This window comes from Salmo trutta, chromosome 37 (assembly GCF_901001165.1).
Source record: "Salmo trutta chromosome 37, fSalTru1.1, whole genome shotgun sequence".
Lineage (NCBI taxonomy): Eukaryota > Metazoa > Chordata > Actinopteri > Salmoniformes > Salmonidae > Salmo > Salmo trutta.
The window spans coordinates 23,843,603-23,863,727 of NC_042993.1; the positions used below are offsets into that span (position 1 = coordinate 23,843,603).

General features: G+C 43.7%; 1 long non-coding RNA gene across 1 annotated transcript; it reads right to left on the reverse strand.

Annotated features, from left to right (window-relative positions):
• Positions 1 to 10,988: 10,988 nt before the first annotated feature.
• Positions 10,989 to 11,267, reverse strand: LOC115176557 (uncharacterized). Its single transcript, XR_003872242.1, has 2 exons — positions 11,238 to 11,267; positions 10,989 to 11,144 (listed from the first exon to the last, which is right to left on the reverse strand). It is a non-coding gene; the product is annotated as an uncharacterized LOC115176557 (long non-coding RNA).
• Positions 11,268 to 20,125: the final 8,858 nt, after the last annotated feature.

Here is a 20,125-nt window from a genome sequence, read left to right on the forward strand (position 1 = left end):
GCGTGACATATTAAATTAGATTTAACTTGTATAGACATGCCGTACATAACTTAAATCTACTCGACACATCTGTCTGTGTGATGGGGACAAAGATGTGTCTGGACACTTCAGCCTTGTTCAGGGATCTCCTGTCACATTCAATCAGATCTGTGCGCCGTACCAGCCTCCACTGACGCCGCCCAAGCCTCCAGGAGGGATCAAAGAGTGAGTGGTATCGTGGCACTCCAGGAAAACCTCAGAGATGTATGGTACTGTTCTATTGTTAACACCTATCACAGCTTTAACAGAATGGGCTTATTTGAAGTACAATGGAGGTTGTTCCTTTGTCACAGATATTCATGATTTACCGAAAGGAGTTGGCACTGGCACTTTATTATATTTTGAATCTGTACTGAACAAAAATATGAACGCAACATGTAAAGTGTTGGTCCCAAGTTTCTTAAGCTAAAATAAAAGATCCCAGACATTTCCATACGCAAAGAAAAGCATATTTCTCTCAAAATTTGTGCAAATTTTTTTTCTTGACCTGACTGCAGTTCGGCATCGTAACCAACTTTAGTGGGCAAATGCTCACCTTTGATGGCCACTGGTATGCTGGAGAAGTGTCCTCTTCATGGATTAATCCCGGTTTCAACTGTACCAGGCAGATGGCAGACATATGAGCGAGCGGTTTGCTGATGTCAATGTTGTGAACAGAGTGCCCCATGGAGGCTGTGGGGTTGTGGTATGGACCGGCATAAACTATAGACAACGAACACAATAGCATTTTATCAATGGCAATTTGATTGCAGAGATACCGTGACGAGATCCTGAGGCCCATTGTCATGCCATTCATTCGCCGTCATCACCTCATGTTTCTGCCTGATAATGCACAGCCCCATGTCGCAAGTATCTGAATACAATTACTGGAAATTGAAAATGTCCCAGTTCTTCTCTGGCCTACATACTCACCAGACATGTCACCCATTGAGCATGTTTGGGATGCTCTGAGTCGACGTGTACGACAGAATGTTCCAGTTCCTGCCAGTATCCAGAAACTTCGCACAGCCATTGAAGAGGAGTGGGACATCCTTCCACAGGCCACAATCAACAGCCTGATCAGCTCTATGTGGAGGAGATATGTCACACTGTATCAGGCAAATGGTGGTCACACCAGATACTGACTGGTTTAATGATCAACTTCCCTACCTTTCTTTTAAGGTTTGTGACCAACGGATGCAGATCTGTATTCCCAGTCATGCGGAATCGATACATTAGGCATAATGAATTTATTTCAATTGACTGATTTCCTTATATGAACTGTAACTCTGTAAAATCTTTGAAATTGTTGCATGTTGCATTTACATTTTTCTTCAGTGTATATAAATTCAATTGTTGCACAAGAAGTTAAATCAGAACACTAGATGTCGGCCTCAAAAGCTTGGTAAAACACTTTTTGGCTTGGGCAATATAACAAGATGTTTGTCCTGTCCATTGAGCATTTTTAATCAGAAGTAAACATGAGGTAAGTAAGCAATACAAAAATGCTATTGACATTTCTATGGAAATATACCACTAAATCATATACCTTTGCAGTGGCAAGAAAGAAGGCCACACTGCTGAGGCTGATGGTGAATTAGTTGGTGGAAATGATGAGATAATTGGCACTGGATGGATCTGCTGTGTGAACAGGAAAATAAAAAGACCCAGAGGGGCAGAGTGATCTCACGACAAAGGAGGTGGGGGGGTGGGGGGTCTCCCTGGAGTCACTCTCACAAGAGGAGCGAGGGAGAAATGGAGGGAGTGTCTGCTACAGAGACAAAGTCAAGAGTAACCCACTCAGGTGACATCAAAGGATGACCAGGGAGCATAGAAAGAGAGAGAGGGAGGGGAGGGGTGAGGAAGAGTCAATCTAACAAAGCAGGAGGGGATCAGGGGACGAGGGGTTGGCCGGTATTGTGCATTGTGTGAACTAGACATGCCGTTCCCTGGGGAAGGGCCTATAGACGCACAGGACCCTGACTGAGACACTTCGTTAGCGGGACTGTGTACGTAGGGACTGGGATAGTGCCTGGGGGGTAATTATTATTATTAACGCAATGTGCCCCGATAGTCCCCATTCCCCACTAGCACAGAACAGACACACATAGGGGTCCAATGAGAGTGTCCCATAAGGGCAGCAGGTGGGCCGGCGAGGCGCTAATATCTGGGCTAATACTGGCTGCCAAGTGCGGCTAATGGCAGTGGTGGGGGACACAGAGGTGACACTGGGGGGACGTGTCAGACTCAGGCCGTGCGGGGACAGGGCCTCAGGTTGTAATTAGTAGCCGGTGAAAACACAACTCACCAGAGGAGCAAGAAGAGGTAAACGGGGACACCAGGGTCTCAGCAACAATAATAATTATCAATCACCAAAACAATCAACCCAGGATATTCTATTAGACAAGCTATCACTGCCACTACTGACCCACTGATTCAGCCATGTGGCTAGGCCAGGGCCTCAGGGCTAAAGCCAGTTGCATCCAGGAAGATAATGTAGAAGAAGGCATGGATTATTTGCTATGCCGATTTATTTAATATTTTAAAACAGTTTGGGACATCGTAGGAACATCAGGGAACACAATTTGTGTAATGTCAGGGAACTAACCATGGAAACTCAAACATTTTATAGAATGTCATATGTTCTGCAGTGAAATGGTATTTCACAGCTTTGCCGATATAATTTAGATGAATGCTGAACAAAACAGGCCCTAAATTGGAGCCTTGGGGAACCCCCTTTCTAATACTTATTTGAAACCCTCACATCGTATGTACATCTCCATAGTAAATCATTCTGATTGCGCACGACAAAATACTGTTTTATTGGAGATTCATTGAAGCAAGTAACTATGGACCACTATGTACCATTGAGTACAGCTGGTTGGTGTTGTATTCTTTGAATAAGTATAAGTATCAGCAGAAAAAGGAAAGAGAGCATTGTCAATGTCAAGTATACAGTTAGAGTATGAAAATGAGACCACACCCAAGATGTCAAAACAAAGGAACAACATTGAAATATTCAGAAGGCCTCTCTGCCCTTACCTTAAGAACCAATATGCTTCCATGAACCATAGTTCAAATGTTATTATGTATATATTACTTTACTCAAACCACTGAGAAAAATAGATTGAGTCTATTTGTGAAAGGGAACTGACAAACAAAAGAATACAGGAAACCACATCCCACTGCGACTTCACGCACGGCTGTTACAGAGTATCTAAAGTCGACCTCTCGCTGCATGGAGCCCAGGGCAGGGGCTGATGGCAGATCTCGGGGGAGCCATTAGCGCGTGGATCGGCGGTGGAGCGCGGGGGGAGTTAGCACAAGTCATGGGAGAGCACCGGAAAACTCACAACACACTAACAACACCTGTCACCCCTGCACCTAATGAGAAACACAATTAGCAATTAACGGTGCGATCTGTCAGGGCTAATACCTGCCTCCCAGTACTCACACACACTGAGCCGTATCCCCATCATCAGCACAGACACACAAACAGGTAGGGAATGAACCCAAACAAGCAGATCCATTATAACAGGTAAGGTGACGTAATGCGGGCTGTATTACCTCTGTCTCAGGTGTCAGGTGGTCTGGGCAGCTTGTATTAGCTCAATACCAGGCATCTGCACAAATAGGGCTCAGTCAGTGCCCAAGCACCTGCCCTTTGGCCCTCTCATGAAAAAGTGCCCTCGCACCTCGTGGATTTTATTTTGAGTCTCTTAAATGTTTTTCTTTTAAAAGGTAACGAATTGCACATTAAACTAGCTAATTTCATAAGCTTTAGAATCTCTGAAAATTCCCCATCCCCGCCCACACGCCCCAAGAGTGCACTCGTCTGACTTGTATGCAGTGGCCAATGGTTGTGGGCGCTGGGCGAGGAGACTTGAATACCGGTAGGAAACTACTTTTGAGATAGATCTCGTGTGTCTTTCACTGTTACAGACAAAGAATGGGGCAATTCGACTGCTTGTTAGTAAGAGGCAGATGTCACCAGCAGAACAATCTCATATCAAGTAAAAACTAGTTTGTTTCAATATAGCATATTTATACTGAACAAAAATATAAACTCAACATACAACAATTTCAAAGATTTTACTGAGTTACAGTTCATATAAGGAAATCTGTCATTTTAAATAAATGAATTAGGCCCTAATCAATGGATTTCACATGATTGGGCAGGGGCACAGCCATGGTTGGGCCTGGGAGGGCATAGGCTGGAGAGCCAGGGCCAGCCAATCAGAATGATTTTTTCCCCACAAAAGGGCTTTATTACATTTACATTTTACATTTAAGTCATTTAGCAGACGCTCTTATCCAGAGCGACTTACAAATTGGTGCATTCACCTATAATATCCAGATTATAGACATAAATACTGAGTTTCAGCTGTTCGGGTGGATCTGCTTTAGTATTGCAGATAGATTGTGACATCCATCAATGTAATTGTCTGCACCCTTTCCAATCCCCCATATATATATTGTAAATATATATCTATAACTGTCCAATGTGACTTTAAGTTCACAGTCACTATCACATGATCAAAACGCCACCAATAGTGCACCGTTCCGGTTCCAGGCACATTTGGCATAACCTCATTGCTGTCACATAACAGACTGTCATTCGCGACTCACAAAGTCGGGGGGGAAATTAACACAAATTGTTCCTTCAGATGTGACATCAAAAGATAATTGTACCCTTCAATTATTTGGTCATTGAACCACTTGTTGTCATTGCTTAATATGTTATAATCCTCTTTAGTAAGTGGAGATGGAAGAGTTTTGGTTGTCTTTGGAATTAGAAGTTAAGACTCAGATGAGTTATTCTTTGTGCATTTGTCAGAGCACAGATTACTTTTGTCTTTCAAAAGATTTTTTGTAACTTTTTCACTGTGTTTCTTTTCGTATGATACCAGATAGAACACAGTTTGCTTCAGGAATTCTTGGTCCTTCTCTAAGGTAAAGCCCACACTTGATTTTGATACTTGAGTGCAGATATATACCAGAGCTTGCCATGTAGTGTGTACGATTTCCCAAATGAGTAATTATCTGCAAATGCTATAATTCTAGATAATTCAGAGAGGTGTATGTTATATACACAGGATAGATTCAAGCTCTTGGGTAAACAGCTCTCTGCTGGCCTGTCTATCTTCACAGGTAATGTCTTTGGAACATGAATGACATTAAAGCTTGATCGCTGAAAGTTTTACATGTTTTACAAATCTTGTTTTCTTGGGATGCTTGCAGTGAAAGGAATTCTTTGATGCCTCTTTCTAAAAACATGCCCTAGTTGAACTATTTGCTTTTGGCTTTCTTGAACTGACTGCAATTTTGAGAGCATAAACTGTGAATGTGGAGCAAATCATTTGCTATGAAAGTTGCAGGTAGCATTTCCTTCACAAAATATTTTATAATGTCACACATTTAAGCAATGGTGGTGTTGTCTGTCCTGTTATCACTGCATCCAACTGTGAAATGACTTTGCTGAATTGTTGATTTGGACTCATACTGTTTGTTTTAAGTAATATTTTGTGACATTCTTTGAAAGCAGATGTTTTCTTCAGCAATGTCACAACGGGAAAGGCTTTACCCTCAAGATGATTGGGGAAATAGTTACAGTACCAGTCAAAAGTTTGTACACACCTACACATTCAAGGGTTTTTCATTATTTTGACTATTTTCTACATTGTAGAATGATAGTAAAGACATCAAAACTATGAAATAACACATCTGGAATCATGTAGTAACCAAAAAACAAATCAAAATATATTTTTTTATATAAGTAGCCATCCTTTGCCTTGATGACAGCTTGCACACTCTTGGCATTCTCTCAACCTGCTTCATGAGGTAGTCACCTGGAATGCATTTCAGTTAACAGGTGTGCCTTGTTAAAAGTTCATTTGTAGAATTAATTTCCTTCTTTAATGCGTTTGAGCGAATCAGTTGTGACAAGGTAGGGGTGGTATACAGTTGATAGCCATATTTGGTAAAAGACCAAGTCCATATTACGGCAAGAACAGCTCAAATAAGCAAAGAGAAACGACAGTCCATCATTATTTTAAGACACGAAGTTCGTATGCACACAACGTGGAAAAATTTAAAGAACTTAGAAAGTTTCTTCAAGTGCAGTCGCAAAAACCATTAAGCGCTATGATGAAATTGGCTCTCATGAGGACCGCCACAGGAAAGGAAGACCCAGAGTTACCTCTGCTGCAGAGGACAAGTTCATTAGAGTTAACTGCACCTCAGATTGCAGCCCAAATAAATGCTTCAGATTTCAAGTAACAGTCACATCTCAACATCAACTGTTAACTGTTCAGAGGAGACTGCGTGAATCAGGCGTAAACTAATGGACAACAATATTTGGCTTCTACTTCCAGCTTCTTCTCTACGTACTATATACATTTTACCGAGACAGTATATTTTAAAATAGTTGTCTTTTGTTTGTTTTTCTGTCCCATCCTTCAGCTACCCTTCCATCTATCTCTGAAGACCATCCTGTTTTGATTTCTATTTTCCACTGTGCTGTGATGTTTCACAAAGGTTCTGAACCTTTCTGTGATCATAGTTTCTACAAATTGTAAATGAAAGATAAACATTTTTGTTAAGAGTATTATTATATTATTGATCGATTGACTATGATTTTTCAAATCACCCAGCAGTGGTATTTGTAGAGTTAGCTCCAGGTAAATGTTGCAATTTTTCAGCCATTCCTGGACCTGTGACAAAAAATAAGCTACAGTACATATGAACAGTACCAAAACAAATGATCTAATGATTCTGCCTCGTCGCAGCAGAATCTGCAGAGCTGGGATGGTTGTATCCCCCATATATATAACATTATATTGGTAGCAAAATTTTGATTAATAATTTAAAGTTTGGAATCTGGTGTCGTTTTGTGTATACATTCTTAAAGCATGTGCCATGGAATGGGTACATCGAAAATCTCTTCCCAACTGCTTTGCAATCTATATGGCACAGCTGTACATTTTTTGGTCCTTAAATTAAACTGGTATACTTCTTTATTTATCACAATTTCCTTTAACCAATTTTGGTCTTTAATGCAGGGCCGACAGACAAGTTCCTTACTTTCTCCCCCTTCCACTCGCCTCTTACATTTTTGCAGTAATGCTGCAATTAGTTGGTTGTAATATTGGGTAGAGCAGACATTTCCATATATTTTTGTTAGCTGCATGTGTGACATAACTCCACCAGTCCTATTTATGATATCATTTACAAAGATTCATGTTTTTTTCAAATCAAATCAAATGTTATTGGTCACATACACATAGTTAGCAGATGTTAATACGAGTGTAGCTAAATGCTTGTGCTTCTAGTTCCGACAGTGCAGTAATATCTAACAAGTAATCTAACAATTCCACAACAACTACCTAATACACACAAATCTAAGTAAAGGGATGAATATGTACATATAAATATATGGATGAGTGATGACCGATCGGCATAGGCAAGATGCAATAGATGGTATAGAATACCGTATATACATGTAAGATGAGTAATGCCACAATGTAAACATTATTAAAGTGGCATTATTAAAGTGACTAGTAATCCATTTATGAAAGTGGCCAATGATTTAGAGTCTGTATGTAGGCAGCAGCCTCTCTGTGTCAGTGATGGCTGTTTAACAGTCTGATGGCCTTGAGACAGAAGCTGTTTTTCAGTCTCTCTGTCCCAGCTTTGATGCACCTGTACTGACCTCGCCTTCTGGATGGTAGCGGGGTGAACAGGCAGTGGCTCGGGTGATTGTTGTCCTTGATGATCTTTTTGGCCTTCCTGTGACATCGGGTGGTATAGTTGTCCTGGAGGCCAGGTAGTTTGCCCCCGGTGATGTGTTGTGCAGACCGCACCACCCTCTGGAGAGCCTTTGCGGTTGTGGGTGGTGCAGTTGCCATACCGGGCGGTGATACAGCCCGACAGGATGCTCTCAATTGTGCATCTTTAAAAGTTTGTGAGGGTTTTAGGTGACAAGCCAAATTTCCTCAGCCTCCTGAGGTTGAAGAGGCGCTGTTGCGCCTTCTTCACCACACTGTCTGTGTGGGTGGACCATTTCTGTTTGTCCATGATGTGTACGCCGAGGAACTTAAAACTTTCCACCTTCTCCACTGCTGTCCCATTGATGAGGATAGGGGTGTGCTCCTCTGCTGTTTCCTGGAGTCCTCAATCATCTCCTTTGTTTTGTTGATGTTGAGTGAGAGGTTGTTTTCCTGACACCACACTCCGAGTGCTCTCACCTCCTCCCTGTAGGCTGTCTCGTTGTTGTTGGTAATCAAGCCCACTACTGTTGTGTCATCTGCAAACTTGATGATTGAGTTGGAGATGTACATGGCCACGCAGTCATCGGTGAACAGGGAGTACAGGAGGGGGCTGACCCTTGTGTTGAGGATCAGCGAAGTGGAGATGTTGTTTCCTACCTTCACCACCTGGGAGCGGCCCGTCAGAAAGTCCAGAACCCAATTGCACAGGGCGGGGTTGAGGCCCAGGGCCTCAAGCTTAATGATGAGCTTGGAGGGTACTATGGTGTTGAATGTTGAGCTGTAGTCGATGAACAGCATCCTTACATAGGTATTCCTCTTGTCCAAATGGGATAGGGCAGTGTGCAGTGTGATGGCGATTGCATCGTCTGTAGACCTATTGGGGCGGTATGCAAATTGAAGTGGGTGTAGGGTGGCAGGTAAGGTAGAGGTCATATGATCCTTGACTAGTCTCTCAAAGCACTTCATGATGACAGAAGTGAGTGCTACGGGGCGATAGTCATTTAGTTCAGTCATCTTTGCCTTCTTGGGTACAGGAACAATGGTGGCCATCTTGAAGCATGTGGGGACAGCAGACTGGGATAGGGAGAGATTGAATATGTCCGTAAACATACCAGCCAGCTGGTCTGCGCATGCTCTGAGGACGCAGCTACGGTTGCCGTCTGGGCCGGCAGCCTGGCAAGGGTTAACACGTTTAAATGTCTTACTCATGTCGGCCACGGAGAAGGAGACAGAGGGCCCGCAGTCCTTGGTAGCGGGCCGCGTCGGTGGCACTGTATTATCCTCAAAGCGGGCAAAGAGGGTGTTTAGTTTGTCTGGAGGCAAGACGTTGGTGTCCGTAACGTGGTTGGTTTTCTTTTTGTAGTCCGTAATTGCCTGTAGACCCTGCCACATATGTCTCATGTCTGAGCCGTTGTATTGCGACTCCACTTTGTCCCTATACCGACATTTCATGGAGGGAATGACTACACTGTTCATATTCAGCCATATTCCCAGTCATCTATCCATGGTTAAATGCTGTGTTTCGCGCTTTCAGTTTTGCGTGAATGCCGCCATCTATCCAAGGTTTCTGGTTAGGGTAGGTTTTACTTGTCACAGTGGGTACAATATCTCCAATGCACTTCCTTATAAACTCACTCACCGAATCAGAGTATAAATCAATGTTATTCTCTGAGGCTGCCCGGGAACATTTCCCAGTCCACGTGATCAAAACAATCTTGAAGCATGGATTCCGATTGGTCAGACCAGCGTTGGATAGTTCTAGTCACGGGTACATCCTGTTTGAGTTTCTACCTATAGAACAATAGGAGCAAAATGGTCGGATTTGCCGAAGGGAGGGCCTTGCATGCATCGCGGAAGTTAGAGTAGCAGTGATCCAGTGTATTGCCCGCACGAGTGCTACAATCAATATGCTGATAGAATTTAGGTAGCCTTGTTCTCAAATTTGCTTTGTTAAAATCCCCAGCTACAGTAAATGCAGACTCAGGATGTATGGTTTCCAGTTTGCATAGAGTCCAGTGAAGTTCCTTGAGGGCCGTCGGGGTATTGGCTTGAGGAGGGATATACACGGCTGTGATAATGACCGACGAGAATTCTCTTGGGAGATAATATGGTCGGCATTTGATTGTACGGAATTCTAGGTCAGGTGAACAAAAGGACTTGACTTCCTGTATGTTGTTACGATTACATCATGATTTGTTAATCATAAAGCATACATCCCCGCCTTTCTTCTTCCCAGAGAGATGTTTATTTCTGCCGGCGCGACGCATAAAGAATCCCAGTGGCTGTACCGACTCCGACAACATATCCCAAGAGAGCCATGTTTCCATGAAACAGAGAATGTTACAATCCCGGATGTCTCTCTGGAAAGCAACCCATGCCCTAATTTTGTCTACCTTGTTATCTAGAGACTGGACATTTGGCGATTAAAATACTCAGAAGTGGAGGGTGGTGTACACGCCTTCGAAGTCTGGCCAGGAGGCCGCTCCGTCTACCTTTTCTGCGGCGACGTTGTTTTGGGTCGGCCTCTGGAATCAGATCCAATGTCCTGGGTGGTGGTGGGAACAAAAGATCCGCTTCGAGAAAGTTGTATTCCTGGTCGTAATGTTGGTAAGTTGACGTCGCTCTGATATCCAATAGTTATTTCCGGCTGTATGTAATAACACTGGGCTAACAATGTAAGAAATATTACATTAAAAAAACATAGTTTCCTAAGGACTAGAAGTGAGGCGACGATCTCTGTCGGCGCCATCTTGTATATTTCAGTTTAACCATAATATTTGTTGTTTTATTTGTTATGTCTTTTCTGGTCGATTAAACTGAAATTGCAACCAACTTTCTATGACTTGTTTTAAAAATAGCTATATTTTGGAGATTATTTCATTTTCAGATAACCGAAAGTGAGAGGTTGTAATCTGAATAAAGTGAGGAGGTGAGACATTCTTCCTAATCTGCTAGAGAACCAGTTCAGATTAAAGTATAACTTTTCCATGACTGAAGCCTTTAGTGAAAGGTCTAATGTTTTAATATTTAATAATTTCTTCCTTCCGAATTCATATTGATTATATAAATAGGCCCATTTAATTTAGTCTGGTTTGCCGTTCCAAATAAAATTGAATATTTTTTCTCATATAATTAAAAAAATAAGACCCTAGGTGTAGGCAAGGCCATTGTAACGATCGTCCAAAGGATTAGACCAAGGTGCAGCGTGGTGAGTGTTCATCTTTATTTTAAATCGGAACACAAAACTAAATAATAAACAAATACAAACAACCGTCACGTCTTACAGGCTAAAATATGAGCAGTACAAAATCAAGATCCCACAACTACAGGTGGGGAAAGGCTGCCTAAGTATGATTCCTAATCAGAGACAACGATAGACAGCTGCATCTGATTAGGAACCATACTCGGCTCAACACAAAGAACACCATAGAATGCCCATCACACCCTGACCTAACCACATAGAGAAACAAACCGTCTCTCTCAGGTCAGGGCGTGACAGCCATAAGCAAATAGGTAAACTGGGATATGACTAAAGAGTTAAATAGACATAGTTATCAGACCTCAGGATAAGACCCAGATGCAGACAGTTCGAATCACAGATGTTAATTAACAAAACAGGAGGCAGGCAGACGAAAGTTCAAGAGCAGGCAGAGGTCAGTAATCCAGGGCAGAGTCAGAAAGGTACAGAACGCAGGCTCAGGATCAGGGCAGGCAGAGGTCGGTAATCCAGGGCAGAGTCAGAAAGGTACAGAACGGCAGGCAGGCTCAGGGTGAGGGCAGGCAGAGGTCGGTAATCCAGGGCAGAGTCAGAAAGGTACAGAACGGCAGGCAGGCTCAGGATCAGGGCAGGCAGAGGTCGGTAATCCAGGGCAGAGTCAGAAAGGTACAGAACGCAGGCAGGCTCAGGATCAGGGCAGGCAGAGGTCAGTAATCCAGAGCAGAGTCCGAAAGGTACAGAACGGCAGGCAGGCTCAGGATCAGGGCAGGCAGAGGTCGGTAATCCAGGGCAGAGTCAGAAAGGTACAGAACGGCAGGCAGGCTCAGGGTCAGGACAGGCAGAGGTCGGTAATCCAGGGCAGAGTCAGAAAGGTACAGAACGGCAGGCAGGCTCAGGGTGAGGGCAGGCAGAGGTCGGTAATCCAGGGCAGAGTCAGAAAGGTACAGAACGGCAGGCAGGCTCAGGGTGAGGGCAGGCAGAGGTCGGTAATCCAGGGCAGAGTCAGAAAGGTACAGAACGGCAGGCAGGCTCAGGGTGAGGGCAGGGAGAGGTCGGTAATCCAGGGCAGAGTCAGAAAGGTACAGAACGACAGGCAGGCTCAGGGTCAGGGCAGGCAGAGTGTTCAAAACCGGAAAAACTAGAAAAACAAGGGCTAGAGAGAAACAGGAGAACGGGAAATATACGCTGTTAGGCTTGACGAGACATGACGAACTGGCAACAGACAGAAAACACAGGTATAAATGCACAGAGTGGCGCAGTGGTCTAAGGCACGACATCGCAGTGCTAGCTGTGCCACTAGAGAGCCTGGTTTGAGTCCAGGCTCTGTCGCAGCCGGGAGACCCATGGGGCGGCGCACAAATGGCCCAGCGTCGTCCGGGTTAGGTGAGGTATTGGTTGGCCGGGATGTCCTTGTCCCATCGCGCTCTAGCGACTCCTGTGGCAGGTCGGGCGCATGCACGCTGACACGGTCGCCAGGTGTATGGTGTTCCTCCGACACATTGGTGCAGCTGGCTTCCGGGTTAAGTGGGCATTGTGTCAAGAAGCAGTGCGGCTTGGCTGGGTTGTCTTTCAAAGGACGCACGGCTCTCGACCTTCGTCTCTCCTGAGTCCGTACGGGAGTTGCAGCGATGGGACAAGACTACCAATTGGATACCACGAAATTGGGGGTAAAAAAAAATAAATTCATAAATAAATAAATGCACAGGAATAATGGGGAAAATGAGCAACACCTGGAGGGGGGTGGAGACAAGCACAAGACAGGTGAAACAGATCAGGGTGTGACAATAGTAGCAAGATCTTATCTATTTTTGCTAACTTTCTGTTAAAATGTATTGTAGTGAGATCATTTTTTCTTTCGGGATATGAATACCGAGTATGTCCACTTCACCGTCAGACCATTTTAATGAGTAGGTGTGTCCAAACTTTTGCCTGGTACTGTAGGTACACTTGGTGAGATTGTCCACAACATGTGATGTTTATGGTTCCCTCTGTTCCATGATAGAATCACGAATCACGTGTAACAGGAGCTAGACATCTACTGCCCGTCGACGGCCCAGTAGACACATGGCTCTCATTCTTGCATTCGTTCTGTTTATGACGTAGATGTACATCGATCATTTAAAGTAATTGATTCTTATCAGCGAGACATTGCTAAAAGTTCCCTTGCATGGGGTAAGCAAAGTGCCACAGTATAGAAGATGAAGAACAGAATAGATAAGAATGAAAGAGGGGAGAGAGAGAGAGAGAGAGAGAGAGAGAGAGAGAGAGAGAGAGAGAGAGAGAGAGAGAGAGAGAGAGAGAGAGATGGGAATAGAAAGACAGAGATGAGGGATGGCTCACTAGGAGAGTGATTTGACCAGTCCACAACTGGAACAATTAGTACCAGTACCAGACTCTCCCTTTCTCTTAATCACACACACAAATACACGCAAATGCACACACACACACACACACACACACACACACACACACACACACACACACACACACACACACACACACACACACACACACACACACACACACACACACACACACACACACACACACACACACACACAGTGGTTGTGTTCTAATTGGATTAGGCCTGTGTGTGTGGCATCTCCAGGATGGTAATTGTATCAGCCGTGCTGGTCAACGGGGAATTCAAGTGTTAAATCCAATTTCGAATGTGTGTCTCTCGTTCAGGGGGATGTACAAGAGTACCAACCATATGTCACCATCCCCAATTCCAAGGGATGAATATGGATGAGCGCAATGTTAGGCTCCCGTGTAGCCCTACGAGGAGCTGGCTACGTCTGTGACAATGTGTACTATTTGTTATGGCTGAGGACGCGCGGTACTGCAAGACATCACCAAAACTAAGTGTGGAAGACAAGGTATTTCCGATGTGCCCCTTTTCTAATCAAATTAAACCGCAGGCTCTGAGTTAAATACTGTGAGATTTTACTATGTACATCATATGGCATTTTAGTGGTAGGCCTAAATCATGTCTCTTACATCTTAAATGTCAAATTGCATCTACACTAAGCTAAGAAAGTGTAAAGCACTATAATAACTGGCATGTACTGCACACTGCTGTGTTAGTTAATGAGTGTGGGTGGTTTTGTACATCAGAACTAATATAGGTGGTATAGCTCAAGAACACGGTCTGTCCAACATTAGCAGCTTGCTAATTACCCATGTCAAGTATGCCGAGTTTTGATGAGTTACAAAACGTGCACAACATTATGAAATTAGATTATTAACAAGTGCATGTGTCTATAACAGTCCTGCACTCTTTTGGAGAGTTGATCACATCAATTACTGTCAAAGTCAGCACAAAAGTGGCTTCCACACACACACACGCACACACGCACACACACGTGTGTAAGCTCTCAATGCATGTGCACAGGTACGCACACACATGCACACACGCAGGGCGGCAGGTAGCCTATCGGTTAAAGCTTTGGGCCAGTAACCGAAAGATTGATAGTTCAAATCCCTGAGCTAACAGGGTGAAAAATCTGTCAATGTGCCCTTGAGTGACCCCACTCTCCATTGATAATGACAGACCCTGGCCATGACCCCACTCCCTGAAGGTGTCTCAGGGAGAGTTGGGATATGCAAAAAACACATGTTCAATTCACACTTGCATATTAATGTACACTTGTACATATGTGAAATAGGACAAATATAAGCACACTCCAAAGTATTATTATTACACACACACACACACACACACACGTTACAGAGAAGGCCTGCCTACTAATGCATCAACAAGCGGTTTCTTTTCATAACTCATAACTAGCATTATGCCTGTACTTCTGTGGAAACCCAGTGGCTCCAGTTTGCTTTTGTAATTGTCCCTGCACACAGACTGTTTGACAGGGGCAAACAGAGGTGCAGCTCTGTCCTTGATGTGTCTGGGACTCAGAGCGCCAGCCGGTCCCCAGAGGGCCAACTGCATTAAAAAGACTATTCACAGTAAGGATGAAGTGCAGAAAGAAAGAAGAGAATAAGAGAGAGAGAGAGAGAGAGAGAGAGAGAGAGAGAGGGAGAGCGAGAGAGTGTAGCACTGTAGCCTGCAGGTGTGCAATAACATCTGGTGAGAAAGGAAGCTGAGGACACCCAAGATTTCTTCAAATGACAGCTTTTAATTGGGCTGTGTATGTTAGTGTATGCGTGTGTGTGTGTGTGTGTGTGTGTGTGTGAGAGAGATAGAGACAGAAACAGAGAGAGACGCATATTATGCAAGAACAGTTGTATACGCCACAGTTATATGCATTGTAAAATGTAATTTTTCAGTTGTACGAACTTTGAGAAGCAGGATGTTGGGTATTTCGAGGAAGTTGCAGCAATGTTGTACCAAATTAGTCTTGCTTCGCGCACTCTCCCTCCAGTGCGCCACCAACTTGGAACTCGGGAAAAAGTTTGCTCAAGTCATGACATCAGTGATCTTCAGGTCAGAAAGTCAGAGCTCTAGAAAGATGTTTCTGACTTGGAATTCTGAGTTGGATGACCATTCAAAACTATTCCCTGAGTTCCCTGTTGTTTTGAACACAGCATCAGTTGACTTTAAATCACTCTTCTTCCTCTATCATCCTTACCTCAGTTCAACTCTCTTTAGAGAAACCAAGGCATCACTGACGAGACTGGAGAAGACTGGAAGACTGGTGATAAATCTCTGTGTAGCTAATGAACTGCATTTAACAATAAAATGCACTGGAAATGGAACATTTCATTTACAACAAGATCAATGGCACTGACAAACTCCCCACTCGCAGAGTTAGCGAGATGATGTTCCGCAGGCAATCCAATCAATCACCGAGCACCAACGCCAAGATCAATCAATGCTCAAGCTTTAAAAAAGCAGGGGAGGAAGGAAAAGGAGGGGAAAATACATGAAGTGTTTCTCTCCCCTCTTCGTTGAGAAGGGCCTTGTTAGGCTCACTAATCACTCGTTTGAAAGGTCCTCCTCCTTATCGCCCTGCTCGCTTGTATTCTGGGATGATTCTTTTTTTGTTTCAGCAGGGGGAAACATGCACAAGTCGAGGGCTTGTGAGTGAGTGATCACGATCATCGTTGTACGCTCCATCTGCGACCCAACAAATTCATAATGCCAGGCATCTGCTTTCATTTATAAAGGGCTCACTTAGCCCGCGTTGCTCTCCTTTGCTCTGCCTCTCTATCGCCTCTCTCTCTCTCGTTCTCTCTAGCCACATCAGGCTCCATGAGAGCGCCACTTGCCCTCTTCCTTACCTAATCCTCCCCCTCTCTTTCTCTTACTCTCCCTGCGTCCTCTGTTTATTTTTTCCCCCTTCTCTCCCTCTCCCGTTGTCTAATCATCCAAGTCTGACTCAGGTGATTAGAACACAAGTGATAGAATGCACAAGCACACATACCAGCGTAGGAGTTTGATGAAGACTTGAAGAGTGTTCTTCATCAAAGTCCTTGAACTACTTACTCAAAGGTGTGACGTTGAAGGTTTTATTACTCCGATTGAATACGTTCCTGTACAGAATAGTTGTTTTATCTGATTCAGATTTAATCCAATTTCAAATTAGCAAAATGTTTAAGCATTTGATTTAATAACATTGATTTAACACGTTGATTTAATCACACATTTTCTTAATTTGTGTCAAAGAACATGTTACTCATGAACACCAGGGGGATAGGCCTGTCAAATGAAACATCACCTGAATAACAGTTTAAGTTGCAGTATCAACATTCCAGATGGCATGATGACAGTTGACATAGTAGGCAAACTTGGCATACAGTACTCACAGCTTATTCAAACTTTGTTTTGATCGATTTCATTTCAAATCAGGGCCATCAATATAAGTAAAGTCTTTGCAATTAACCACCAGTAGGTGGGGTACTTCGCTCGCTATACTTGAAGACCCTCACACACCCGCACGCACACAAAAAAAACATCCAATACCCATTATGAAGTAAATTTTCTAAAATGGGTTTTTATCATGAAAAATAAAATGCAACATCTGTTGTAAATATATTTGGATACATTAGTTTGTCCTTTGGGATCTGCATGAAGCACATAGCCCGTGGTGATGGCTGGCAGTGTGTGGGCACTGATGCAGTCCACAGACTCCAATGTCCACACTCTTTCAAGCAAAATACACAGAGTGGGCTAAGATTGAACACTACTGGAAAGAGGATATTTTTGTTCCTGTGGCTTTTTGCACTTTGTCACAGAGTAATTTTAGTTTCCAAGTAAGAAGGTAACCGGCCCACAGAACTAAACAGGGTATAGTGCAGGTGGTTGTCAATGCAGAGCTGAATCCTGGGTAAGCATGGTACTTCTTTTAGCCAGCAACATTGCACAACGCACATAGTGATGTCACTCGATATTGCACTGCCCTTAAAAAGCACAAATATTACATTTTATGATGACAATTGCTTTAACCTGAAAATATTCAAATGCAATTTGAAATCCTGCAAGTGTCCATGAAATACATCAAGCACGACTCAAATTACCCTGTTAAAGTTACTCAAGTAAACTCAAAACAATAACTAAAAACCAATATCCATTATTTTCCCAAACAACCGTACCACATCTCTACATGAAAAAAACGACCATTGCCAGTGTAACCGGTGTGAAATGGCTAGCTAGTGTGTGGGGTGCGCGCTAATAGCATTTCAAATCGGTGACGTCACAGAGGGTCCATGGTTCCATGGTTCGAGCCCAGGTAGGGGCGAGGAGAGGGACGGAAGCAAAACTGTTACACCAGTGTGGTCATTTATCCCTGCTAGATGTCCCCGTGGCAGCCCATAGTCCCGGGGAGAACACCCTCCCATGTTGTCCTCCAGCTGGCTGGCTGTAACCGTAATGGCAGTCCCCAGCAGGAGTGAGCAGAGCCGAGCAGAGCAGGTCGTGGCTGTCTTTACCGTCATCATTAAGCACCATTGGTTTAATGAACACAGCATTTAGCAGTGCTTGGACCTTCATGCTCCGCTGCCTCATTAAGTGGAAAGCAAACTAATATGTGGAGGCACCTAGAGCTCACCTCTATAGAGAAGAACTGCTATCTGTATGGTGAACACACAGGCCTATCTCCCAGAGCTGACACTCAACAGCAGACGGAAAGCCTTCCCATGTACTCTCAGAGCTACATTACAACTCACTGTCCAGCCTTGAACGTGTGAATATCCCTATTGGTTGAAGCTTTTACAGTGAGATTATTCAAGCTCTTTTAACCTATGCTTTTTGATATGCTGTTAATGGATAAACATTCAACATTCATTCATACCAAACTGTAGAACATGTAATAAAATATGTCTCATGCAAGAATACAAGCATCACAGAAAATACATATAAAAAGGGAATGCTCCCATACAAAATGCCTGCATCTTGGATCTACGGATATTACAGGAAGTGTTACCATTCCAGTTAGCTCTGTCTTACTGGGTTACCATGTTAGCCTGTGTTGCTGGAGTTCTATCTACAATACAGTACCACTACCGCATCACCCTCCAGTGGCTGTGCCAAAATCCGCCCACACCTATCCAGTCCTCCATTCCCTCCTCCCTCTCTCCCAGGGGTCCTTGCTCTCCGGGATACTTGGGATGTCCCTACCCCATTAAAGTTTACATTTAAAATGGTTAAGGTTAGGGTTAGGTAAGAGTTATGGTTAGGGTAGTGGTTAAGATTAGGGTTTGGGTTTGGGTAGGGATGTACCAAGGATCCCAGATAGCACTAACCCTCTCCCAGGGGAGGTCTTTGTTGGGGATCTTTCCCACTCTACAGAGAAATAATTAAGGGCCCAGCTCTCTGGTTTATGGTCAGAGAAGCAGCTGCTTTGACATTTACTGTCTGATACAACAGTGAGGGGAGAGAAGAGTAGCACTGGCCCCTCCCTCCAGCTGTGTGTTACACCCTCTTTCTGCTTATCCTGCATAATCCACACCTCCGTTAGTCAACCATAAACAGATCATGTCACAGACAAACTGCAATGGGTTTTTCCCCTTACAGACGACGGGAGCAAAAAATAGCAGGGCTTTGGCAGCGTGGTTTGAAGTGTTGATAAGAGATATTGAGCAAGATGTGAATGGTGTTAACAAGAGGCCTTGGGGATGGGACTCATTTAAATGAAGAGTCAAGTCATTAACAAGACCTCAAGCGATTAGAGACAACAGTGAATGTGGAGCCAAAACTACTTTTTCAGTCAAACGTTAGGCCTAAATCAGTGCCTTACAGGATGAGCTTAAAAATAATGGCTTCAGAGGGTTAACTCTATTACTTCACATTCCATTTTGGAGAGTAGCAAAACATACTGTACACTCATTTATTGCTCTCATCCGAGTATCAAACTATGTGATTTGGTAATAACTTTGACAACAAACAATGGTTAAATCATTTCCTCATAATGCATCCACTGTGGACAACAGTACTATATTCTCTATCTCTGCCTGACCTCTCCTACAGAACATTATAATGGCAGATGCTCTCTATCTTTCTGTGGCTTATTGCTCCTTATGCCCATGACTCTTCTGTAACAGTCTCTCTCTCTCTTTCTCCCTCTCTCTCTCCTCTCTCTCTCTCTCTCCCTGTTGATCTATCCTAACCCTTCTCTCATTATTTCCAGACATAGGTCGTGCAGGTCAAGGGAAGATGTCTTCATTACGAGTGACTGGAAAAAGTTTGATCTCTCTCCGGTTATTTTGGCAGAAGTAGCCATCAAGGACGGGAATAGAGCTGTAATGCTACAGATGTCCTATTGATTGACTCACTGGCAGAATCAATAAAGTTAGGCATTTAAATGGAAGTTTGAGTAGCAGAGACGTTGAGGCTGCTCCTGCACAAATATTGAGAGATTGACAGTGACATTACCTCAAGGATCTGAATGTTTCTTTGCACTATTAATCATGGCCTATATACGGCCAGTCTGAGGTACTAATGTCTAAAGAATGTCCTCTGAGATTCACAGGCCTTTTATTACCATCACAAACATACAGAGCACATACAGAACCAATGTGACAGCAGTGTACTGGACCAGAAAGGGTTAAAAGTATCTCCTCCATTGTCTAAATGTGGGGCATGTGGCCTCATTCAGCTACCGGAGATGCCCGCACCACAGCCCACAGCTAGCAGCGAGTTAGCAACCAAGGTCCTCCTGACAGG